The 26,399-nt window shown below is 40.1% G+C and overlaps 1 protein-coding gene and 1 pseudogene across 5 annotated transcripts in view; one reads left to right on the top strand and one right to left on the bottom strand.

The window, feature by feature from the left end:
- Positions 1–26,399, top strand: part of RERE (arginine-glutamic acid dipeptide repeats) — a 415,927-nt gene that overhangs the window by 975 nt on the left and 388,553 nt on the right. The window lies entirely within an intron of this gene.
- On the bottom strand, positions 8,396–9,277 carry LOC118534547 (small ribosomal subunit protein uS8 pseudogene; annotated as a pseudogene).

The raw sequence follows: 26,399 nt of genomic DNA on the forward strand, positions 1-26,399 counted from the left end.
GTCTCCAGTTCTCTGCTGTGTGATTACTAAATTATGAAACCCAAAATCACTTGCAGCAGAATAGGGTTCTTACTACCATGTTTGAGTTCTGCTCTCTGAAAGAGAGTGACTTCTGTTTTTATTTTTTATTTTTTTTAAGGTTTTGGAAAGAAGAGAGGTAGTTTTAACATAGATTTTGTGTCTGTGAGTGTGTGTGTTGGGAGGGGGAAAGTATTGCAGGTTTCCTTTGAAACTGGTTGCTTGAGAAGTTGTTGAAAGGAAAACAAAATGATTCATTGTTGAATTGTCATTTTCCTCTGCCTCTTCTCCAAGGTTTGCTTACAATTTTTCTGGATTGCAGACTTCAAACATTGATTTAAGCAAAATGTGTCCTTGAGGAACTGGGTGCTTTAAATGTTTCAGTATGTGTTGCTATTTTAAGGGACATTTAGAAAGTAGTTTTGTATGAATCCTGAAATAGCTTTCCCCAAAGCAAATTTTTAGACACAAAAAAGATAACTAGTAAAAGGGAAACTTGGTGAATTACAAAACAAACATTTTGTTGTAACACAAATTAATGCATCCTATGTTTAGATATGAAACAGTTTTGATAATTGCTTTCCGTTTAAAGAGAGGACCTTTTTGTCTGATGTACACTGGTTTCTTTAGTCTCAGTCTGTTGGGGGAGGGGAGAGAGGATGGATCTATACAATAATAAAATCATCTTTGGGTAGCTGTTTCCTTCCATGGATTTGCTTGCTGAGTTAATTCCACTGTAAATTATAAACCAGTTTTGATTTTGATGGCCTGGATGGAAAGCTGGCTTCCAGCTCTCCCTGTTGTTGAGGTCGAAGGGAAAAGAGGCAGACACACACTCACACACACACACACACACACACACACACAATACCAGGCTGAGGGCTCATTGTTCTTCCATACACACATTCATTCTCTCTCTCCCATATTTGGGACTAGGTTTGCACAGACAAACACAGCTCTTTTTGGGAGAGAGGAGAGAAGATGGGGGAAGGGTGGACGCTTTTCTTTTTCAGCTTTCTTTCACCCTTCTCATGTCTGGCCTTTTTTTGCAACCTTATAAGAGGCAGAAGAGTATATGGGAAACTAAAGGACACTCAAAAACATGTTCAGAGACTCCTCTTCTCCACCTCCCTTCTTTCCTTTGAAGCCCTAGTCTCTGCTGCTCTTTTTTGTATATGTAAAGATAAAATCCCTCTTTATATGTCGTGGCCTTATAGTCAGCTTTCCTATTCCTCATTGCCCCTGACTTTGTTGGGGACAGTGATTTGTTCATTGGACTCTTATTGTAGTGAATGTGACCAGAGTCTTTTCTAGGTAGAAGTAGATTGTCTCAATTAAGATGATAAAGATCGTATTTGAGGTTAATATTTAGCAAAGAGTGTTTGTGTGTTTTGACATTTTCGTGATCTGCTGGTTGATAATCAGGTATGCTGGCTATTGAGATGTCATTTTTTGTTTTGTAAGTGGGGTTATAAAGAAAGATATGGTTTTCTCTTTGGGGGGCTGGTGTAGAGGCTTCCTTGAATACTGGACAAGGAATAAGCTGACAGAGTCCACCTGGGTTAAATCCTGCTCTGGGCCAAGGATGGAGGTTGGTGTGAATACTGTGGGTTGCAGAATAGCACCTTCTGCTGGTTAATTGCTTTGCGGGATCCTGATGAAGAGGATGGGGGAGGGGATTAACGGCTGAGGCCTAATGATTTTCTTTTGAACGCAGTTGTAGTGCCTTCCTGCAAATGCCACTTCCCTGAGCTGCTAATGCAGATGTCCTTTGACTGGCACGGATGCATTGAGGCTTTTTACGTTATTGGCTGTGTCTTGACATTAATTTGTTCTATTATCAGAAGTATTTACACATAGTGACTTCCAGAGACTCTTGAATTGATACTCTTCTTTTATGAGAAACATAGTTTGTCTTGAAATACTAAACAAAATAAAGGGATTTATTTGTGTTCTTGGTGTTGGAAACTGTACGTACACTAGCAGTCTTTAAAAAGTTTTCAGTATCATTAGTAAAAAGTCAAGTAGACCTACCTTATAGAAATGAAAATCCTAGCCCCGGACCCAAGGGGTTTTCTTCTGGGTTTTCATGGGGGTGGGGGGAGGTGGGCGGGGGAGAGGAACTCACTAAAATCAGTAATTTTGCAGATGTAGAAGTATTGCTTTCAACTGTCATATAAACAGATGAAATTAAGTCTGATAGGACGACTTATTCTATGGATTAGATTAAAAAAACAAACAACAGAGGCAAGAGAAAATGTGAGATGAATGTGTACACAGATTAACACCGACGGCCAAATTCCTGCTCAAAAGACTTCTAATCCAAAGTGTAGTTTCAGAGATAATCTGTTTGATAAATGCCTGGAAGGTTTTTTGTTTTTTTTTTTTTAATCACACACACTACCCCATCTCTGTTGTTTTAATGGAGTGAACTGTTGGAGAGGTTTGCAGAGGCAAGGGGAGCTCAGCATAGAATAAACATCTTCTGTTTCAGACTGGCTACTCTAAGGAATGTGATTTCTGATTCACTTTGCTTTCAAAACTTAGAGTGTAACCCCTAAAGTTGTGTACCTTTTACAATGAAATGTGAACAGTTCAAATGTATTATTTATTCAGTAGGAGTAGAGTTTAGTAATTTCAATGCAGTATATTCTCTGTCAGTGTTTTGTTGCAAGGTAACTAGAGTAACTGAGAACCGGTTCACAACAAAAAGGTAATCCAAATCAAGAAATAAATGTACCAGTTACTTTTTCAACTTTGACTTAGTGGTCAGTCAAAACGTTTTTAAAAAGTAGGACAGAATCACTGTCAGGTCCTGCAACAATTATATGTACTATTGAACAAAAATATGCCAGGTGCTGTCAGCACGCGCACACACACACACACACACACACACACAAGAATATGACCTGTGCCCTTCTACCAGTGTATGTTGAATATTATTATGGATTTAGTAAGCACCCATTACTTTTAAAATTAGTTTTGAATCTTTAACATCTTGTTCAAATCCCAGTAATCAAAAAAATATTTAAGTAGTAAAGTAAGTTGTATATACGGAGTTCTTCTGGGAATTCTGTGCTTTCCAACTAACTGCTTTTGGCAGCTGCTTTTGCAGTTGATTTAAAGGTTAAGATAGCAGAAAATTCAGATGTTTAGAGTCATTAGTGTAACATAGCTGTGAACTTCATTACACACACACACACACCCTGAAACAGTACACTTATTGTTTTACGTAATCGCTCTCTGATAACACTGTGCTCTAGCTGATCATAGAGTTTTTCAACAATTAGGAATTCCTCTTGAATCATGTTTAAGTGATTGTTAATTATTATTTGTATCTTCGTAGTTATTCCAAATTTGTAGCTTTGCTTGTCTTGTTTAAGTGTGATTTTGGTGAGCCTGTTGGCTTTTGCTTGGTTTCTTGTCTAACAGTTCTGATGTTTTTTAAAATAATGAGGAAAAATGAGCATTTATTTGTTAGAAAATGGTTAAGACTGCTTAAGCCATTTTGATGAATATTTGACCACAAATAACTCAAACATGCTCAAATCCTAAATATATTTACTAGAATGAGGTTTTGGTTCGAATTGTGATTTGTATGATTAAGTTGTTGGTGTGCCAGGTAATGTAAGATATGCCATGTGTCTGTATATTAGGTAACTAGGTCAGATAGGACTGCTAATATAAGAGGTTTTTTGGTAAAGTGACCTGTTTGTGTCAGTGTAAAATTGTTTTCATTTGGTAAAATTTGCCAGTGTATCAGCAACCATAAGCAATATGTTTAATTGTGAAATATTTCCTTATATGGTTATGTTACAAAATGATATGACCTCTAATTCATAGGCCACTTGGTATTTGAGGAATCCTCACAGCGTATTTGTCTTGGGCTTTTGCATCAGAAGTTGAAGTTATAGGCCATGCCCTAATTTAAAACTAGTTATACGTATGATTTGTAAAGGTTTGGTTAGGCTTATTTGGTTGCAAGGGACAGAAAGTCTTCAAGTCATTTCACATACTGGAGAAAAGGGGAACAGAAATGCAAACCTAGAGAGTCAGGCCTCACAGAACAAGAACCCCAGGTTCTGACGGGCCTCATAGATGCTGGAATACTGTTTGGGATAAGGATCCTGCCCAGCTTTAGTGACTCTCAGATTACCTTGTTGCCTCCTCAGCAGGAAGGGTTTGTTGAGACATACCCTAGTGCCAGGGCTGTGTATGGTTGTGCAGGCTCTGTGTAGCATAAGGACACCACTCTGAAAGGGACAGTATTGACATTGTGGGCCTGGACTAACCTGAAAGAGAGCTTGTGAGCAAGCCTGGCCATGCCGCATCTCCAGACAGAATCTTAGAGCAGGAGGGGAGAGCCCCTCCTACAAAAACCTATTCTAGCACACATGGCCACACACATACTCAGCAGAGCATGCATATACACATTCATTGACATCTATACAGTTCACCAGGCTCCCAGAGGTCTGATTCCTGACCCCCTTCTGGGGGTGGGGAGCAGGGTGAGTGGACTGGTGGTGGCACTTAATGTATGTGGGGTAAATAAATTTGGGGGGGTATGAGCAGGTGAGAATGTGGGCATGTGTCTGCATGTATGCATTCAGAGCAGCTGCCTGGGAACGCTCTGGAAACCTTTCCCTCCCTGGACAGAACCTGGTTGCACTGGGGAGATGTATCCACGTTACAACAATTTTGCTTAATTCCTTTTTTTTTTAAATAAAAATTTTATTTATTTATTTGACAGAGATAGAGAGCACAAGCAGGCAGAGCGGCAGGCAAAGGGAGAGGGAGAAGCAGGCTCCCCGCTGAGCAGGGAGCCCGATGCGGGGCTCGATCCCACGACCCCGGGATCATGACCCGAGCCGAAGGCAGATGCTTAACTGACTGAGCCACCCAGGCACCCCAGTTTTGCTTGATTCCTAATGAGAAGCAAAGGCTGACCGCTGGTTTAAAAAGATGTTTGTTATATGAAGACATTATTCAGGTGAATTTAAACTAGATGCTCCTTTTTAAATCAGTGCCACTGTTCCCCGCCCTTCATTCCTCTTTCCCTCCCCTCTTCTTTCTTTATGTGTGGGTCACTGAAGTGAATGAAGGGGTATCATCAGTTTGTGATCCTGCTCTCTCTGGTTGGGTCACCACGTAAAGTTGTTCAGGTTGGATAGTATTATACTAACTTAAATATTTTTTACTGAAGGCAGGTATTCTGCACAAGACTAAACAGACAGGGCTGGTCCACCTAATCCTCTACTATTCACTCAGCTGTTTTATCTCTGGTTTCTTTGTGTCTTTATGCCTCTGCTTCTGCTTCCACTTCCTCTACTAAGGACTCATTATATATTTAATTAACGTTTCCCAAGAGAGAAGATCTGATAGGACTGTTGGTTAAGGGTTTGGAGCCGGACCACTTCTTAAGCTATCTACCAGCCTCCCAGATGGCAGGGTGCTCACCTTTTCAAGCCAGATCTCATTGAGGTACACAGTAGGAGCTACGGGAATGGGAGGCATTCTGAGCCATCGCCTACGGGAGATTTTTTTCTACTGTTATATCCTATCATGTTTTTCCCATCTTTATTTTTCCTGACATCTGGTATGGCTGTTGTTGCTTTTGATAGCTTATCCAACAGTGTATTTTGCTTTAAGAAACTACATCGTCATAAATGGTAGTCAGTTAAGATTTCTTTTTTAGGTGAGATCATATTATTACATCTGTCTTGTATTTTTCCTGGGAATCTACCCACCTATGTGGTCTGCCTTCCTGCCTACCAAGTCCTTGTTTCCCAAACTGTATTCATGGCACACATTAGTGCTGCGAATATTTTAAGTGTTTTGAGGTCAAGTAAATTTATTTTTATTATTATTTTTTATTCTTTTTTTAAAAGATATTATTTGTCAGAGAGAGAGAGAGAGAGAGAGCGTGCGTACAAGCAGGGGGAGCGGCAGAGGGAGAAGCAGGCTCCCCACTGAGCAAGGAGCCCGACGTAGGACTCGATCCCAGGACCCTGGCATCATGACTTGAGCTGAAGGCAGATGCTTAACAGACTGAGCCACCCAGGTGTCCCTATTTTTTATTCTTTATTTAAATTCACGTTAGTTAGCAGATACTGTATTATTAGTTTCAGGGGTAGAATTTAGTGATTCATCATTTGCATATAACACCCAGTGCTCATTACATCAGCTGCCCTCCTTAATGCTCATCACCCAGTTATTCCTTCCCCCTACCCTCAAGTAAAATTTATAACGCGCATTAACACCTTAAAGGCTCAGAAATACCCTATAGTTCACAGAGGGGTTTTTTCATTTGTCCGTTTGTTTGGTTTGTTGTTTATTTTGTTTTTTTCCTTCCCCAAAGAATAGGTTTGGCCTTCTTATGGGAACTAATATTCTATAGAACAGTTTGAGAAACACATGTAAAATTAATCCTTCTTAGTCAAGTGGCTTGTACTTTTCTTCTGAATAATGAAGTAAGTTCTGGTGTTACTGTCACAGCACTTTGCTGCTCTGTACTGTTTTTCTTCAAGCAAGTTTTGCACTCCAGTACTTCCAACGGTACAAAATGACTGCCTTTTCCACCTTATACATGTGTCATTCTAGAGGTGTGTGTGTGTGTGTGTGTGTGTGTGTGTGTGTGTTTTAAGTAATCTCTCCACCCAATGTCGAGTCCAACTCGACCCCAAGATCAAGAGTCACATGTCCTACTGAATGATCTAGCCAGGGGCCCCATTCTCTAGTTATTTTTTGTTTTTGTTTTTGATTGTTATATCTATAATCCCTCATTCCATCTTTAAATCAGATCACAGTAAAATCAATATTTCTTTTTTTACCCCACTAACCACTAGCTATGCTCTTATTCAGAATGTAATCACTTCATTTTTGGACATCTGCAGTGTATAAGCATTGGCAAGAATCAACAAATATTTAAAAAAAACCCTCAAGTACTTGACTGTAGTTCATTGAGGTAAGCCTTGCAGGCATGTAAAGATGAAGAGAACAGCCTTCTAGAAGTTACTATCTATACTGGCCATCTATATACAAATAATTGTTAGAAGGTAAACATAAGTGTTTAAGAGACACAAAGTGCCATGGGGTTATATTAGTGATGTATTGCTGCATAAAAAGTTACCTCAAGACTTGGTGACAACACAGTAAATATTTATTACCTTACAGTTTCTGTGGTCATTCATTTGGGAGCGGCTAGGCTTGAGTGGTTCTGGCTTCAGATCTCTTGAGGTTGCAGTCAAAATGTCAGCTGGACGCAGTCATCTGAAGGCTTGACTGGGGCTGGAAGCTCTGCTTCCACATGGCTCACTCAGTTGGCTGTGGGCAGAAGACCTCTGCAGGAAGCTTCAGTTGCTCTCTGTGTGGTTACCTGAATGACCTCATGACATGGCATTTGGCTTCCTCCAGAAGGAGTGATCAAAGAAAGAGGAAGCAAGGAGGAATCCTCAATGCCTTTTCTTTCTTTTTTTAAGTTAAAACAAAACAAAACAATTTATTTTTTTATTTTGCTGGGGGGGGGCGAGTAAGCAAGCATGTGCACAAGATGGGGCAGAGGGAGAGGGAGAGAGAGAGAGAATATCAAGTTGACTCCCTGCTGAGCACGGAGCCTGATGCGATGGCAGGGCTTGATTCCACAATACTGAGATCATGACCTGAGCCGAGATCAAGAGTCAGACGCTCAACTGACTGAGCCACGCAGGCACCCCCTCAATGCCTTTTCTGACCTATTCTCAGAAGTTACACACCATCACCTCTATCATATTTTATTCGTTAAAATCAAGTCACTAAGTCCAGTCCATGTGCAAAGGGAAGGAAATTAAGCTCCACCTCTTGAAGGAGGAGTATCAAAAAGTTTGTAGATTTATTTTAAAACCACTAGGGGGCTACCTGGGTGGCTCAGTCGGTTAAGCGGCTGCCTTCAGCTCAGGTCATGATCTCAGAGTCCTGGGATCGAGCCCTGGGTCGGGCTTCTCCCTCTCCCTCTGCCTCTCCCCTGCTTGTTCTCTCTCTTTCTCTCTCTCTCAAATAAATAAATAAAATCGTAACCCCCCCCCCAAATAAAACCACTACAGGGGTTCAAAGGAGAAAAATATAGAAGACTTAAAAAATGTTTTCCCCTTTGTTTAGTTATCCTCAAGCGATGTTTTAGTTTAACTAGAGAGTAGTTGCTGGTTCTTAGAGGAGACTGGCATGACCATAACCTTGTGTTATTCATCTTCTCCTTCTGCCTTTGTTCAGGTATCATTTATTCTCTATCTTCTTCCTGTTGTTCTTATATCAGATTTAATCTCTCTCTCTTTTTTTTAAGATTTCTTTACTTATTTGAGAGAGGTTGGGGGAGGGGCAGAGGGAGAGGGAGAGAAATCCCTAAGCCGACTCCCTGGTGAGCGCAGAGCCCAATGCGGGGCTAGATCCCAGGATCCTGAGATCATGAGCTGAAATCAGGAGTCAGACGCTTTGCCATTTGAGCCACCCAGGCACCCCAGATTTAATATCTTTCAATTAAAACTATGCTTAGGATACCTGCCTTTTTTTGGTTTGGCCACTCTGATTTTCTACTAATTAAGTACCTTTTCTCTTCAGTTCTTTTACCTTCCTACTTATTTTATCATTTCTTTTTCTTTTCTTTTTTTTTGGGGGGGGGTCCATTGAGGCATTTTATTTGCACATGTGTATTATATCCTGAGCAAAAGAATCCCAGGATTTTTGCTCCTGTGTATTTTTGTCTTGCTTCTTCATGGTCCATGATGCCAGCTGAGGTTGTGAGTACAATGAAACAAAACTGGTGGGATGGGAGTAGGTTATCATGCCGTCTTTCTAGACCTTTGAGTTGCACATCAGATCTGGGGCTGACCACTCCACACGTGTTTAACCTGCCTGTGAAGTTCACAATAATTTTCCCAGCTCTGTGAACATCAGTGATTTCAAATTCACCGATGTAACCATGCTTCATCATCACAGTTAGAAACGGGACAATGACTTCGGAGCATGGCCTAATAAGAACTTGGCATTTGCCTCTCTTTTCAGCATTGGTGATGCTCTTGAGAGCATCAGCCAGTACATTCATGTGCACCATTCTGGCAGCGTTGAAAAGATGGTGAAAAGACACTCATATCTTGTGTTAATGTTTATTACTTTCATTTATATCTTAATGGTTTTTTTTTTTTAAAGATTTTGTCAGAGAGCACACGCGCACAAGCATGGGGAGCGGCAGGCAGAGGGAGAAGCAGGCTCCCCACTGAGCAGGGAGCCAGATGCGGGACTCGATCCCAGAACCCTGGGATCATGACCTGAGCCAAAGGCTCAACTGACTGAGCCACCCAGATGTCCCTATATCTTAATGTTAAATCATGTTCTTTCCATTAGATTGTAAACCCGTTGAAGTCAGAAAGTTTTCCTTTAACTACAGCAGTATATATGCTTATATGTGGAATTAAATGTATTCTAAAAGACACATTTCATTGTATCTAAGATGCAGTTAGTAGTAAGATACACCATTATTTTATGTACTGCTAAGAATGAAAAAAATGCTAACAAACTGTGTAAGATCTGTCTCAGTTCCCATGCTGTACAAATGTAAACATCGGGCATCTTAAAATCATTGAAAGGTAGTCATGTATTTAGGCCATCTTTCTTTTCATAGCTTTATACCCTGGAAAGCATTCCTGAAGATAGATCTTAAAGCAGATTATTTTCTGTCACAGGAGCAGTGCTATAGGTAGTGTTATTGTTTAAAGATTTAGCATGAGAAATTTAGTTATGACCAACAGTTCAATAAAAACAAAAACAGATGCTACCATAAACCTATAGTCATTATAGTTAAATTATGTTCTAGTTCCCATTGAGTAGGTATAACTATGAATATATTTTGATTTGTAGTATAGTGTATGTTTTGTGTATATAACATACAAAAATACAACCCTGCTGCATTACCAGTTTGGCCTAAAATGTCAACTTTTAACTATTTTAACTACTTAATATTTAAATATTGCTGTTTTTCTTGATTCTGTTTATTAACTTCTCCCTCAGCACCATTTTTTAGTGTGACCTTGTTCTACCTAGCGTTCTAGTTTGCAAGTTTATAAATACAGCCCTAATCCCTTTCCTGAGATCCTGATCCATGTTGCCCTCTGTCTCCTTGGATGGCTTTTGGGTACTGAGCCTCAAAATATACCAGTGGTATTTGTCCACTCTTAACCATCATACTTTTTAACAAAGTAGTTAAGAGTTGTAGACTCAATCCCCAGTCTGCTGCTTAATAACTCTGTGACTTTAGGTGAGTTACTTGCCTCTCTGGTCTCAGTTTACTTATCTGTAAAATGGGGGATAATAATAGTACTCATCTTACAAGTTTGTTCTGAGGACCAAAGTAATTAATACATACAAGATGCTTAAAATGTTTCTGGTAAATACTAAGTATTCACTAAGTACTAGCTTTTAAAAATTATTTACTGTTATGATTGTCATCTAGAGATCTAGCTTTCTATTATGTTTGCTTTCTTTGTTATCTGCAATACTCAATAACCAGGAGATACGTAGGAGCAGTGGGTCAACTCTACAGGGTTTAAATAGGTTCTAAGTTACTAACTAAAACTTTCATTGTGTTGTACATGATTAAATACCAAGTGAATGATACAGACCGTAGAGTAATGGTGAGATTTGGGGTGTTAATGAATGATCAGAAGGTCATAGCTTAGTTGTTTCTCTTCCTTGTGATGTTCCTGAAGGAGATTTATATAAGTAGAACATGGCAAGTGGGAAATTCAAAGTATTATTTTATTATTAATTGGGCTTTTGGCCAAAATACCCATGTAGAGCTGTCTAGTATCCTGGGTTGTAGCATGTTGCTTAAACTTGAGGCCTAGGCAAGGGATCTCCCTTCCTCCAAAATCCCACTATCTTACTACTCTTAGGCTGGCTACTTTACAGAAGACCCAAAGAGAGAGAAATGAGCAAGTGCAAGATAGCTAACCCTCATTATATGTGTCATGTTTAATCTGCATTTGATCTTCAAATTTATGAACAGGTCCAGTCAGTGTTTTGGACTCTGACCCACTTAAATTAGTATTCCTTCCTCTTAGAGAGGAGGTTCAAGAAGGTAGGGGATAGGAGAGAGTGCAAGGCATCTTGTTGGTCCAGCTTCTGCTCTTTAGTGAACTTGGTTTAATGGCCTGCGAGGAATATCTAAACATGGTTGGCCATCTGTCTAGCAGCCCTACATTCTGACCTTTTTTTAAGGACATTCCCTGGGAGCTAGGGGGAACTGCAAAGTTTTTTTTAAATTTAAGGATAAGGTTACTCTTTGAGATGAAATTAAGGAGAAATGTTATGTGAAAATAAGATTTGTCATTTGGAAAAGTGGCCCACCATTAATGATAGCTGCTATGGCATTTTGGTAATATGCTCATTTTAATTTTGGTAAAGGGAGTATAATCTTTGAGGAATATGATTATATATGATTATGTTAGTAGAGCAGAATTGAAGCCTAATCATATTATACTCAATCTGAAACAAGAACATGGTAGCAGAAGGGATATAATTAACTTGGAGGCTAGAAGAGAGGCATCTGGAGTGTTGCCCTCAGATTCTGCAACCTCAGGTACATTGCTGTCAACTCCAGGAGGGCACTGCTTTGGTCACCTCTGTGTCCTTTGCATCTAGCATGTGAAGAATGTAGCAGGTATTCACTTGTCAAGTGAATGATTGGATAATATTATTGTATAGTTTATTGAGGTTGATGATACAGGAGATTTGGATTAATCTCCTGACCCCAAAGGATATTCAGGAAGCTGATTTTTGGGCAAATTCTTGATAATAACATTTTTATATCTGACATATAGAAAGACATTTCAGTGCTTCTTAGTTTTTTGAATCATCAAAGTTTTTAATTCTAGGAAGTTTAAAATATGTATTAGAAATTGTTTAATGAAGTAGTACTTAATAAATACATATAGTACTCTTTCTTAGGTTTGTCTTGTTTTAAGTAGGATTAGGTATAGCAGTGAGTGGCAGAAACCCAAAATAACAATGGCTTGAACAAGGTAGAAGTTTCCTTTCTTTCATGTAAAGCATGGACAACCCTGAGCTAGTATAGTACCTTCATGCTCATTAGGAGTCCCAGCCTTCTCCTTTTAGTCAAAGAGCATCTCTAGTTCTTCTGGTCAGTTCTGCATTCTCACCAGGGGGAGGAGGAAGGGGCAAAAGCTGCGTACATCCCCAACCTGTGAGGATACTTTTCAGAAGTTACACACATCACTTGTGCTCTGTCCCTTTAATTATAACCAAATCACTAGGCCACAGATAGCTGCAAGGGAAGCTGAAAATGTAGTCTTTCCTGGAGATGGCTATGTGCCTAGTCAGAAGAAATCGGAGATTCTGTTGGTTTGGAAGAAGGGAAGACTCCCTGTTGCAGGACTGCTGGCCCTCTGACCAAAATCCCAATGGATAATGTGGTATTAACACATTGGGTAATTGCCTTTCAGTATTTTTTATGATACCATCTGCTGGGGTACCTGGCTGGCTTGGTCAGTAGAGCATGTGACTCTTGATCTCGGGGTTGTGAGTTTGAGCCCCACGTTGGGTATAGAGATTACTTAAACATAAAATCTTTAAAAAAAAAAAAAAAGGGGCGCCTGGGTGGCTCAGTTGTTAAGCATCTGCCTTCGGCTCAAGTCATGATCCCAGGGTCCTGGATTGAGCCCCGCATCGGGCTCCCTGCTCCGTGGGAAGCCTGCTTCTCCCTCTCCCACTCCCCCTGCTTGTGTTCCTTCTCTCGCTGTGTCTCTCTCTGTCAAAACAAAATAAAATCTTAAAAAAAAAAAAAAAAGAAGAAGGAATACTGTATTACAGTGGGTTCAGTATTCAGTATAGAATTTTAACTAAACTTTTTTTAAATTTAAATTCAATTAGCCAACTTACAGTATATCATTAGTTTCAGATGTAGTGTTCAATAATTTCTCAGTTTCGTATAACACCCAGTGCTCATCACATCACGTGCCCTCCTAATGCCCATCACCCAGTTACCCCATCCTCCCACCCACTCCCCTCTAGCAACCCTCAGTTTGTTTCCTATAGTTAAGGGTCTCTCATCTTTTTTCTCCTTCTCTGATGACTTCCCATTCTGTTTTCCCTCCTTTTAAACTTTTTTTGAGCTAATGATGGCTTCAGATTTTTATTGCTAGGTAAGTTTTCTTTTTTTTTTTTTAAGATTTTATTTATTTATTTTTGAGAGAGAGAGAGCGTGCACATGAATGGGGAGCCTGATGTGGGACTTGATCCCAGGACCCTGGGATCACGACCCGAACTGAGGGCAGTTGCTTAACCGACTGAGCCACCCAGGTGCCTGCTAGGTAAATTTTCTAATAAGACAACTGACTTCCTTCTTATTTGAACATTCTGATCTTTGTAGCATAATCTGCCATGTATTTTTTTTATGTGATTCTTTATTGTAGGAATAATGACTGAAATTTCCTAAGTTTTTATACACTAAATATGATTAAAGACCTCTTAGAAACATTTAATTCCTACCATTTATAAATTAGAAAAAATGTGCATTTTGTTGCTATTATACTGAGAAATGCTTTTATTAATACTTTACTAATATTCCTTAAGATATCTAGCTTTACAAAACATCTACATTCTTCTTAAATATTTTATTTGTAATGACTTAGCACCTTTTTCATAGCATAGTGAGAATTTAAGAGTCTTTACAGAATCCTTAAGCAGGCTTTACACTATGAAAAACCTTGAATAACTTGGTTGATAGGTACGCTTGAAAAGAGTCTGTACTTTTTCTGATCGTGAACAGCAACTTTTCTTCCCAGAGCTCAGGGTGACTTTAGTTTTGCAAGTAGGAGGACACGGTTTATCTTTTCATCTGTTGGTTGTCATATTTTATTTGCCCCAGAATGCAAGTACACTGTATGCAGTTGTGTAATTGTCATAAATAAGTTTCTTTTAAAAAAATTATTTATTTATTTGATAGAGAGCACAAGCAGGAGGAGTAGCAGAGAGAGAGGGAGAAGCAGGCTCCCCGCCAAGCAGGGAGCCTGACATGGGGCTCGATCCCAGGACCCTGGGATCATGACCTGAAGCCGAAGGCAGACACTTAACCGACTGAGCCACCCAGATGCCCCCATAAATAAGTTTACTTTTTAAATGCTGTTTACAAATATTTTTGGTACCTTAGACCCAAAGTTAGGAATGTATTATAAAGTTGTGTCTAAGGACTATTTGAAACCCTGTGTAAGAAATTGATGCTAGCGATTGCCTTTTTTTAAAAAAATTATTTATTTATTTATTTCAGAGAGGGAGGGAGGGAGGGAAGGGAGGGAGAGAGTGGCAGAGGACGACCCTGAGGTCATGACCCCAGTGGAAACCAAGAGTCTGAAGCTCAAGCCACTGAGCCACCCAGGCGCCCCCTAGTGATTGCCTTTTAAGGAGGCATACTAGGGCACTGGGGAAGGGGCTAGAGAGGAATCCTTACCTTTCATACTCTTACTGTTTGTGGTACATAACAATTACCTAATTAAAATAAATAGGAAGGGGCGCCTGGGTGGCTCAGTTGGTTAAGCGGCTGCCTTCAGCTCGGGTCATGATCCCAGGGTCCTGGGATCGAGCCCCTCCTTGCTCAGCGGAGAGCCTACTTCTCCCTCTCCCTCTGCCTGCCTCTCTGCCTACTTGTGCTCTCTCTCTCTCTCTGTCAAATAAATAAATAAAATCTTTAAAAGAAAATAGGAAAAACCTGTGCTTTTTATTTTTAGACTCTTGCCATTTTCTTAATGCTTTAGTGAAGTATCAGTTTAATTTATGTATGAAATGAGGCATACACAGTGACCTAGACACTTAATGTGCCCTTGATGAGTTTTCTCACCAATAGGAATAAGACCTGTACACCGTTGAGTACTTGATAGAGGAATGTGTTTCAAGAGGGGATGGTCCTATGGTTTAAGGAAGAGAATTAGCTCTGGCTGGGGGCAGTAGGGAAGATTTGGTGTAGGAGGAGGTGTTTAACCTATGTTTTGAAGGATTGGCAGGATTTGGACATGTGGTAAGTAGCTAAGAGGATTTCAGGCAGGAAATTGCATGGAGCAAAGGCACCGAGGCTGGAAAGATGGGAAATGGGGAGAACTTTTGCTGCTTCTATGATGAGGATTATTAAATGTGTTTTGATTTCCTTTTTTTTTTTAAATTCTTTTCAAATGTTCTGCAGTAGATGCAGGCATATGTAGTTCTTTCAACTGAAGTAATTTATATTTGAAGCTGTTGCTGGTAGCTGTTCAGACCAAGTTGTTAAGAGTATTTTGGAGAGGAGTCCTTTGGGCTTTCTCAAAGGAAGAACAGACTGGTTTGGCTGGAACTGTGAAGCACTGGGAAGACAAGTTGGGGTCATAGCATGGGGAGATTTAACACCAGGGGGAGACTTTATTTGAGAGCCTGATTCATTCAAATTACATACAAATTGTAATTATAAAATTAATATATGCTTATTGTAATCACATTCCTACAGTTCAAAAAGAGTAGTGCTTATTCCCCCAATATTCTTCCAGACATTTTCTATATCTACATAAACACATGTGTACACACTATACATACTATTGTGAATTTTGCTTCTTTATTTAATATTTCAAGCATATACTTTTCAAGTCAATACGTGTAATTATACCTCAGGTCTTTTTTTTTTTTTTTTTTAGCAGTTGCATAGTGGGATATTGTGTGGATGTATACTTCAGTTTCCCATTGATGGACACTTAAATTGGTTCTGATTTTTTTTTTGATCCTTGTACCTGTACAGCCGTATAGGTATATCTGTAGTGTAAATTCGTAGAATTGGAATTGCCGAATCCATAGGTATGTATATTTTAAATGTTTTTTTTTTAAAGATTTCATTTATTCATTTGACAGAGATAGCGAGAACAGGAACACAAGCGGGGGAATGGGAGAGAGAGAAGCAGGCTTCCCGCAGAGCAGGGAGCCCCATGTGGAGCTCGATCCCAGGACCCTGGGATCATGACCTGAGCCGAAGGCAGACGCTTAACGACTGAGCCACCCAGGCGCCCCTATTTTTAATTTTTTAAAAAGATTTTATTTATTTGAGAGAGAGATCACGTGCCTGCGCGTGCAAAAGCGGTGGGGGTGGGGGGTGGGGGTGGGGAGGGGCAGAGGGAGAAGCAGATTCTCCACTGAGCAGGGAGCCCGACAAGGGGCTTGATCTCAGGTGATTCCAAAGGCAGCTGCTTAACCACTTAACCGACTGAGCCACCCAGGTGCCCCTGTACATTTTTAATTTTGAAAGCTGTTAATAAATTGCCCTCCCAGATATGCCAGTGTGCACAAAGAGTGTTTTAGGGTTCAGTTTCTTTATTTTCTCACCAATCCTGGCTATTCTGAGAGTTCTTAATCTTTGCTAACCTGATAGGTGAAGAGTGTACAGTATCATTTTAATTTGCATTTTTTCGATTGTAAGTGAAGTTGATGATCTTTTTATATATCAAAATTTAGAATACACATTTTAAAAAAAGTTTATATTTATTTATTTAATGAATCTCTACATCCAGCGTGGGGCTCGAACTCACGACCCCGAGATCAAGAGTCCCATGCTCTTCCAAGTGAGCCCGCTAGGTGCCCTAAAATACACATTTTTGTGGACTCTCAGTAATAGAGTCAGGTGGTTTATATTACATGGGGTACTTCTTTCTTTCTTTTCTTTTTTTTTTTAAAGATTTTATTTATTTGACAGACAGCGAGAGAGGGAAAACAAGCAGGGGGAGTGGGAGAGGGAGAAGCAGGCTCCCCGCCGAGCAGGGAGCCCGATGCGGGGCTCGATCCCAGGACCCTGGGATCATGACCTGAGCCAAAGGCAGACGCCTAACGACTGAGCCACCCAGGCGCCCCTGGAGTACTTCTTTCTAAGTAACATTTATTTATTTAAAAAAAATAACAGCTTAGGGTGCCTGGGTGGCTTAGTTGGTTCAGTGTCCGGCTCTTGATTTCTGCTCAGGTCATGATCCTCAGGGTTGTGAGGTTGAGCCTCGCTGTTGGCTCCATGCTGGGTGTGGAGCCTGCTTAAGCTTTTCTCTCCCTCTCCCTCCCCCTCTTCTCAAAAAAAAAAAAAAGAAGAAAAAGCTTTATTGAGATATAACTCACATACCTTAAAGTTTACCCTTTTAAAGTATATACCCTGTGGGTTTTAGTCATTTATTTTAAAATTGAGTGCCAGCCATTGCTTTATTGTTTGTAGTGAATAACTGTCAAACTGAACTTGAGGTCTTCTCTTTCTTTCCGGACTCATCAGCATATTAGGCTCAAAATATGAAATGGGAAATGCAACTTATGCTGTTATTTTTCTAGTCTGTAGGCCTCTCTTTTTGGGAGTGCAGTCGTGCTAGTTGGGTTCTGACATGGAATTATGCATGACAACTGCTTTGGAATCTCAGTGCTGTGGTACTGGATGGGGAGTGATTTCTTTTAAATAAGTCGTAGTTGAAACTGATTTCCAACTGTTAGAGGTGATACAGATTTTCGACTTTTCCTGAAAAGTCTGACATGAAAAAAGCTTCTGAGGTAAAAAGATTTTTAAAATACGGTAAGTGCTTAAAATTAGTAAGTCAGTTTTTTTTTTTAGGTAGGCGATTCAACTTCTTTGAAGTTACTATGATAATTTTTTATTTCAGAGATTTCTTAACATCTAACGAGTGTATGTATGTGTGTTTTTGATATGATGATGACATTGTTTTACATTAAGAACAGTAATGATCTGAAAAACAAAAAACGATGATCTGGCCTGTGCGTGTTCCTGGTCACAATCCACACAGACATTTTAGTGTGGAGAAAAGCATACTGGTAGTTTGTTAGACTGAGTTTTTAGAGTAAACCTTTTCTGTCTTCTAGTTTGGCTCCCATCTAATAGTCCAAGGACTCCTATAGAATAGTGGCCCTTGTTATTGGCCAAGTCTGGGACCCTCATCTGTATGGTTGTTCCACTTGGGAAAAGATGTCAACATAGGCTCATGGTAGATGGTTTTTTATTGATTTTGACAGAATTAAATCTATCATTCTTTTCTTTTGATTTTATAAAGTCATACTATAAACATTTATTTTCCTGTTCTTCTTCTTAGTAAAATATACTTAAAATTGTGATTCTCTGCATTTTAACTCTCCCCATTTTCCATTATTTCTTCATCTTTTTATGCTTCCTCTGTTTGGAAAGTTATTTTTGATTAGTTTGGTTTTAGTCCTTTAAATTAAAATGTCTCCTCTTTTTCCCCCTTAACATCTCTTTTCTTGTTACTAATTTTTTCATGTTTTACAGTTTTTCCCTACTGTAAACTCCCTTGGCCTTTGGGTTGCAGCCTTGATTAAAGTGGATTTTTTCTTGGGCTTTTAATTAGATTTTCTTTTTCTTTAGCTCTTCATATGGAGATTGATGCTGACTGGCACTTGGGTCAGTGGCATGATTACTTAGGATGAGACTAATGTGTGAACATTGAGTGGCTCGAACATAGCATTTAGCTTAGTTTGTGGGCGTTTCCATTTCCACTAAAAAAAAAATTAAAAAAAATGAAATTCTTGGGTAGTATGTGCATTTGAATCAATGTGAGATATTGAGAACTGGGTGACCTGTGGGAAACAGTGTATATAACTCCAGAAATAATGTTTTGCTCAGAGATAGGATGTTGATTTGATAGGAGCGAGTAACTGGGCCTTTTAAACACACTGTGTATGTGCTGTGTCATTCATGATTTTTCTTGCTTCACCAAAAAGTCCTGAACCATGATAGCCTATGAGCATTATAAATAAGCTGGACGTATGTCTTCTATTTAGTATGAGAAGACCTGCACCACGATTCTGCCTGTGCTGTGGGCTCAACATATGATGAAGTGCCCTGCCTCCCTAGCTGTCAAATGGCGACTGTAGTACGTACACTGAAAGGAAAAAATAGATATGGAAATACTTAGAGAATATAAACGTACCCTATAAATGTGAAGTACTTTAGTTTTCCTTTTCTCTCCCAGGAACTCAGGGCTATTGTAGCCCACAATCTTGACTTTGTCTAGCAATATTTATTCTCTGTAATGTTACCTAGAGAAGTCCACTGTCATCTTGATGTTTTTCTTATAACAACATTAAATGCAGATATATTTGTTCCAGATATTTTTATGCAGGTACTAATAACTGCCCAGTAAGTCTTCAGCTGCAGTAGAGAACTCTTGTTTGTGTTTTGTCCTAAAATAAATACTTTTGTTTTCATTTTATGATGAGACATCAGAAAGACATTTTATGAGTGTGATAATGCATTACCTTTTTTAACAAACTCAGCAATTTTTTAAATCCCAGAAGTCTGTAAATATACTTTTTTTTGTGGTAAAACAATGGGGATAGCATCAATAGGTTATTTGAGTTAGGAATGGGAGCAGGTACCAGTTTTTCCTGCCACCTCGATCACAGGCCCAGGAACTTATATTTTTGTTTATTTATGTATTTATTTTTATTTTATTTATTTATTTTTTCAAAGATTTTATTCATTTATTTGACAGAGAGCACAAACAGGGGGAGCAGCAGACAGAGGGAGAGGGAGAAACAGGCTCCCTGCTGAGCAGAGAGCCTGACGTGGGGCTCAATCCTAGGACCCTGGGATCATGACCTGAGCCGAAGGCAGACGCTTAACTGACTGAGCCACCCAGGTGCCCCTATGTGTTTATTTTTAAAAGGTTTATTTATCAATTTATTTTAGAGAGAGAGAGCAGGAGTGGGAGGGGCAGAGGGAGAGGGAGAGAGAAGCTTAAGTAGACTCTGCCCCGAGCCTGGAGCCTGCTGCAGGATCTAATCCCATTACCCTAGCCAAAACCAAGAGTTGGACACCCAACCAACTGTGCCATGCAGGCACCCATGTTTATTATTTTTTCAAATATTTATTTATTTATCTAAGTAATCTCTACCCCTGGTGTGGAGCTTGAACTCACAACCCTGAGATCAAGAGTCACATGCTTTTCTGACTGAGCCAGGCTGGCGCCCCAGACCCAGGAACTTTTAATATAAAGATACAGAAAAAGCTAGAGTTAGCTTGTAGCCCTTGGCATGATATAAGAGGCCATTTTTTCTGTCAAGTTGCTATTCCAGTCTAATTGTTCAGGAAAGAAGCTCTGAAGCTTTTTTTTGCTTAGGAGTCAGAGATTAATTTGTAATTAAAGCAGTTAATATTGGTCTTAATATTGGTCTCTTTTGGGGGTGGGTGGAAGGGGAGAGACTGTCCTGAATCAGGGGAAGAGTGGTCTGGGTAGTTGCCTCTTTCCTGAGGTCCTCATATAATTTGTTTTTTCATTTGGTTTGTATATTTGGGGTCATTTCTCTTTTTAATGATGTGACCATATTTCTGTCATTCCCTTAGAGGAATACAGGTGATGGCAAATTCCTTGCATCCCCCAAATCCATTTTGCTTGGGCCTTGCCCGTGTTCATGCAGTTTTCTGGGTTGCCATTTGCAAACCTTGCTGATGTGGGGCTGGCTTTGAAATCCAAGGCATCTTTTTGAGACTATGAAAGGACTGTAGGGGATGGTAATGTTAAGGTTGCAAAATGCTTGCAGGGTACCACATGCTGTTGATATGCTTACTCTAGTGATTTGTTATCCTCGGAAATTTAGGCCTTTGATACAGCTGTCATCAAGGTGGGCCTCAGCTTTGTCTGCATTGCTCCAAAATGATTCACTTTAAGCTCCCAATATAAAAATAGACTCCTGGTTCTCTGATGTACTCCCAGCCCCATTCCCCCCCCAGCTTCTTTAGACCTTAAAATTGAGAGAAAATACTACGTGTAAGACACCACTAAAAAGAATCTCACCTCTGGGGGGAGTGTTAGAGATTTGAAAGCTGCTAAAGCACCAAGGAGGGAGGAGTTTGACCTATTTTGAGCTCATCTGTGACACTTGTTTAGAAAACTCCAGTGATACTGAGTTGGCACGGCTGCATTTCTGAGGTTTGGTTTTAACTTTAGATGCAGTGACAGTCATCTCTTCTTTTAGGAGGTGGTTGTCTAGGAGTAACTGTATGTGCACCCATGGCACTGTGTCACAGTCACTGCAGGACCCACTTACAGAGATGATTTGTGGGGGGTTTTAGCCTCCTGCTCATGGTGTTAGGGAAAAGGTACTGTGGCTATTTGATACAATTTTGGACACAAGACCTGTTGTTTGTATCACACTGAATTAGAGGGCAGTATTTGAAATTCTCTGTCAGTGGATGTTTTAAGAGGGTCCATAAGAATAATGGATGACTGTGAAATTAGCCAAGTGCATAGTTAAAAGTATGTTTCAGAGATGAGGTAAATTTGTCATGCTTGTGACTACCTGTTTTCTGCTGTGAATTATTGAATTGACTTTTGTTTTTAGATGCATGGAAGAAGTTATACACTTGGTTCAATTATATAAGCTTAATGGGTTATAAAAAGGTGTAACTTGGGCTTCATTAAGTGAACAAGGCTCTCTTCTAGTTTATCTTTTTTCTGTGAAGCTTCACCTGTTCTGTTGATGATAAATTCTGGGAGAGAATTATTCTAAGTTTATCATGACGATGTACTTTATTTGTCCTTAAGTGGTTTCTGACAGAACTTTTTTTCCTTCATATTTTCTGTTTTGCTTGAGTTTTAGAGAATTGTAGGTTTGAAATTAATGTCTTTTTCTTCTCATATGCAGAATGCTCCCTTTTCTTCTTCTTCTTTTTTTTTTTTTTTTAAATATTTATTTATTTGACAGAGAGAGACACAGCGAGAGAGGAAACACAAGCAGGGGGAGTGGGAGAGGGAGAAGCAGGCCTCCCGCGAAGCAGGGAGCCCAATATGGGGCTCGATCCCAGGACCCTGGGATCATGACCTGAGCCAAAGGCAGACGCTTAACGACTGAGCCACCCAGGCACCCCTCTCTTTTCTTCTCCTGTAGTTTTTATGGGTGCCCAGGAGTGATGTGTTTAATTTGGGGAAAAAAACGATTTTGGAAGAATCATATTTTTATGTACCTACACTAATCATGAAAAGAAAACTCAGTCGTTTTTCTGAAATGACAGACAAGGTGATTAATAGGTGAGCGAATGATTTTTATAGTAATGATCTGTAATTTCAGGCTTAGCTTCTATGTGAAGGCTGCTCTCATCCAAGGCTCCTTTTCTCTGGGTGGTCAGCTCTTAAGGGAGGATGAGTGACACATTGGGCCATTCATTCTGCAGTACTGTTTCTAGTGTCTCTTGCAGGGCACAGTATTAGGCACTGGGAGCACAAAGATGAGTAAGGCGTGTCACTGTGCTGACAGAGATTTGAGGAAATGGATGTGAATAGGAATCACATACAGTCTGAAAAGAACTATAATAGAAGTGGAAACATGCTGGCCCACAGCCCACAGTGAGAGGTGTGCATGCACTATGGACATTTATATAGTACTTACGGGACATCTTACTTGTTTGTCAACAAATGGATTCTTTAGGCAGCTATGTTTATTGTGGCTGTGTGGCCTGAAGTAACTGGGGTGACATTTTCGTGTCACTAAAGGTTTCTAGAGAGAAGAGGGTAAATCTCTTCAAGGAGGAGGTTGGGCACCCTAACCCTGTCTTCCACTGAACCCAAAATACTTTTCTATATGTGTTGTTTACTTTTAAGAACATACACTCTCAGAGCTTATTTAAAATAATTTTGTTCATTTTTCCTGAGTCCCCTTTTTGGAAAAAGAACTCTTTTCAAATGAAGAATCATGTGTCCAGAGCGCCTGGGTGGTGCAGTCGGTTAGGCGTCTGACTTGGTTTTGGCTCAGGTCGTGATCTTGGGGTCATGGGATCGAGCCCCACGTTGGGTTTTGCGCTTAGCTTGGCAGAGTCTGCTTTGGATTCTCTCTCCCTCTCCCTCTGTGGCTCCCACTCATGCGCTCCCTAAAATAAATAAATAAATCTTAAAAAAAAAAAAAAAAAAGGTGTCCTATACCGGAAGGACTTAGCATTGCCTTGACCTGCCAGGGGAACTTCTCTGCCTTGGAATCCTGCAAATTTTTTTTTGTGGTCACATGCTACAAGTAAATTAGATGCTGGTCTGATTTGCATGTTTTCTTCATTGTGTGGCAAGGGACACAGTATTTAATTTTTCAATTCATTCTCCTGCTGGCCTTTCTTCCTCCCTAAGTAAGAAGTAATGCCTGACCTTTTTTCTTCTTGCAGAATGGCTCATTTAGTTTTCAGAAAAATTAAGATATCTCCTTATGGAGGATTTGAAGCATTGTTTAAAAATAAATTTATTAGCATTAAAAAAATATTACAAGGATCACCTTGGGGCTTTTAAAATTAAAATCTAAGCTTTTAGTCATACCTATTACCTCAAAATTTTTTTTCACTTGCATTAAATGTCATTATTCACAAATAGATTTATTTATTTGTATTATTTACTATTTGTTAGATAATGTACAAGGTGCTGGGGAGACTTGCAATATGGTGGTGCTTGCCTGCCTTAGGAATCAATCAGTCTTTTTTCTTTTATTTAGGTTTTTTGTTTTGTTTTGTTTTGTTATTGTTCCTTTAGCTGTCTTGCATTATCAGTATTTATGCTCTGTTTCCTGTCCCAGTGGAACATGTAAATTAAGTCCCAATCACGGTCCTTAAACCTATAGCTCCAGAGAGAAGCAGCTGGCTTTGAATTCTGCCTGGCTTAACTTCCCACCCAGGAACTGTCAGCCAGCCAGCAGGTATTGCATATGTGTTTTACAAGTTTCATACTGATATAAGTGGGATATAAAAGAAATAAAAGTTATTACCTTTGGCTTCACAAGTTAGGAGGCAAGCCTTGCAAAAATACATTTAGAGATGTCTAGAACAAAAGTAGAATATAGCCAATTACATATTTAGCATAAACGTAAATATATATATATAGTTCAAATTTAGGTTAACTAGAGATTATTGTGGGTTAAAGAAATTGACTATTTATTGAGAAGCCAAGAGCCCAGCCTTGAAGAGTGGGTGCTGTTTAAATAGGAACTGGGAGAGCAGGTTCTGACGGTCCAAGCAGGGGGTCAGCCGGAGGCAAGAATGAGTGTGGTGTGTACAGACAGGGTCAAGCAGAGAGAGCCTTGCTAGAGTGCAGAATCTGTGGGCAGGAATGGGGTGAGATACATTAGGTGGGCCAAATGCTGGAGGCTTGGAATGCTAAGCACAGAGTTCCTGTTGGCACCTGAGAAGAACGGGGTGTTTGGGTTGGGGGTAGAGGTAATAAAGTAGCAGAGCAGCTAGAGACCGGGGAGGTCTGATTATTTCTGGCTTAGTACTTCTGGGTTGGGAGGTGCCCTGGCCCGGCTTGGGAAGGATGTGTTTGTGCACTTGTGTGCAGTGTTCAAATTGTTTCCTGTCCCTACTTGTATTTGGTCAGAAGGCCAGATAGACTGAAGGAAACAGAAGAGCCATAGGACAAAATAGGCTTTTAGAAGTCTGAGTGGTTGGTGAAGTATCACTGTTGGCTTTTATTTGATATCATAATTCATAAAAAATGTAGAGTTTACCAAAAATCCTACTACCAAATACAGATGTTATTTTATGGATGTTATACACTTAATTTACATGCTCCATTGGGACAGATTTTTTTGTTTGTTTATTTTAGAAGTGGGGGAGAAGGGACAAAGGGAGGGGGAGGAGAGAATCTCAAGCAGACTCCCTGCTGAGTGTGGAGCCCTACACGGGGCTCAGTCTCATGATCCTGAGATCATGACCTGAGCCAGAATCAGGAGTTGGATCCTGAACTGACAGAGCCGCTCTGCCCAGGTGCCTCTCTATTGGGACAGTTTTTTTTTTTTTTTTTTTAAAGATTTTATTTATTTATTTGAGAGAGAGAGAATGAGAGACAGAGAGCACGAGAGGGAAGAGGGCAGAGGGAGAAGCAGACCCCCTGCTGAGCAGGGAGCCCGATGTGGGACTCGATCCCGGGACTCCAGGATCATGACCTGAGCCGAAGGCAGTCGCTTAACCAACTGAGCCACCCAGGCGCCCTGGGACAGTTTTTTTAAAACAAATTGTAAATCATAGCGTATGTATGATTCAGTTTTCTCTCTTTTCTTGCCTCTTACCCAAATATCCACTCTGTTTCATACCTATTTATCCACCCACCTCCACTAACCCCCTCCCCCCTCTTCTTTTGGCTGTCTCCTGTTTATTCTTCAGTTCTTAGTTTAGGCATCCTTTCATTGGAAAAGCCTTTCCTCAGTCAGGGTCATACCTAGCTGTGCCCTCCCATGGCACCTGTACAGTCTGTCCTTGGATATCTCTTCTGATGCTGAGCTGTGATTGGACACAGCCTCGGCTATCCTGGGCGCTCAGACAGCTCAGGGACTAGGCGTGATAGTTGTTGAAGTGTCTTCTGCCAGCGGGTCAGGCCCATGCCTCATGGTTAGTAAATAGTTAAGCAATATAAAGGTTGGACTTATTTGTCATTGTAATTAATGTTTTAAAACTTATTATCTCCTAAACACTTTTCTGCTTTTATGTACTCATTATTTATTATGTTTGTATTATGTTTTTTAATGTATATATTCCTTAAGTATTTCCCTGTTATTGGGCATTTCGGTTATTTCCATTATACCTTTTCGTCTATATCTAGTACCAGTACAATAACCTTCTTGTACATACAGCACTTCTTTTTAATACTTTTAAAAATAATAAAGGAAAACCATACATAAGCCACATACTTATTTTTAAAAAGGTGTGTGTGTTTATATTGTGTCCAACTTCATAGTGAATGGCCTGTAAAATAGTATTTGTTTTGCCCAGCTTTCATTTTGAACAGGAAAATATACCTCTGTTCTTATTCAAATTAAACAAATTATAAAATGAACAACTGTGATGCTCAAACGGGAGAGACACTGATGGGGTGATGGGGTACTATTTTAAGTAGGCTATTTGCGGACAACTTCTCTGAAGAGGTGACGTTTGAGCAAGGCCCTGAACAGGATAAGGAACCATGCAGAGATCTGGGGATAGGGCATTCCAGGCAGACAGCTACCAAATGCATAAGTCCTAAGGTAGGAGCCTGCTGGTGTAGTCAGGGAACAGTGGAATAGCTCCGGAGAGCTGTAGGAGGTTAGGTCAGAGGGAGAGGCAGAGACCTGGGTCTTACAAGTCCTTTCAGACCATGCTAAAGTTTCTGCCTTTTATTCTATGCGTACTGGGATGCTACTGGAAGGTTTTGGTCAGGTGTATGACAGCATCCGATTTCTCTTTTAAAAAGACTCCTGTGGCTGCTGTGTCCAAGTTAGACTGCTGCCAGTTGGAGGCTGGGGAGGAGGCCATTGCGGGAATCCTGGTGAGACGTGGTGGTTTGGACAGGGTGGGGTGGTGGAGGTGAAGAGAGTGCTCAGGTTTGGGATTT

This window comes from Halichoerus grypus, chromosome 5, assembly GCF_964656455.1.
Source record: "Halichoerus grypus chromosome 5, mHalGry1.hap1.1, whole genome shotgun sequence".
In the NCBI taxonomy this organism is placed as follows: Eukaryota; Metazoa; Chordata; class Mammalia; order Carnivora; family Phocidae; genus Halichoerus; species Halichoerus grypus.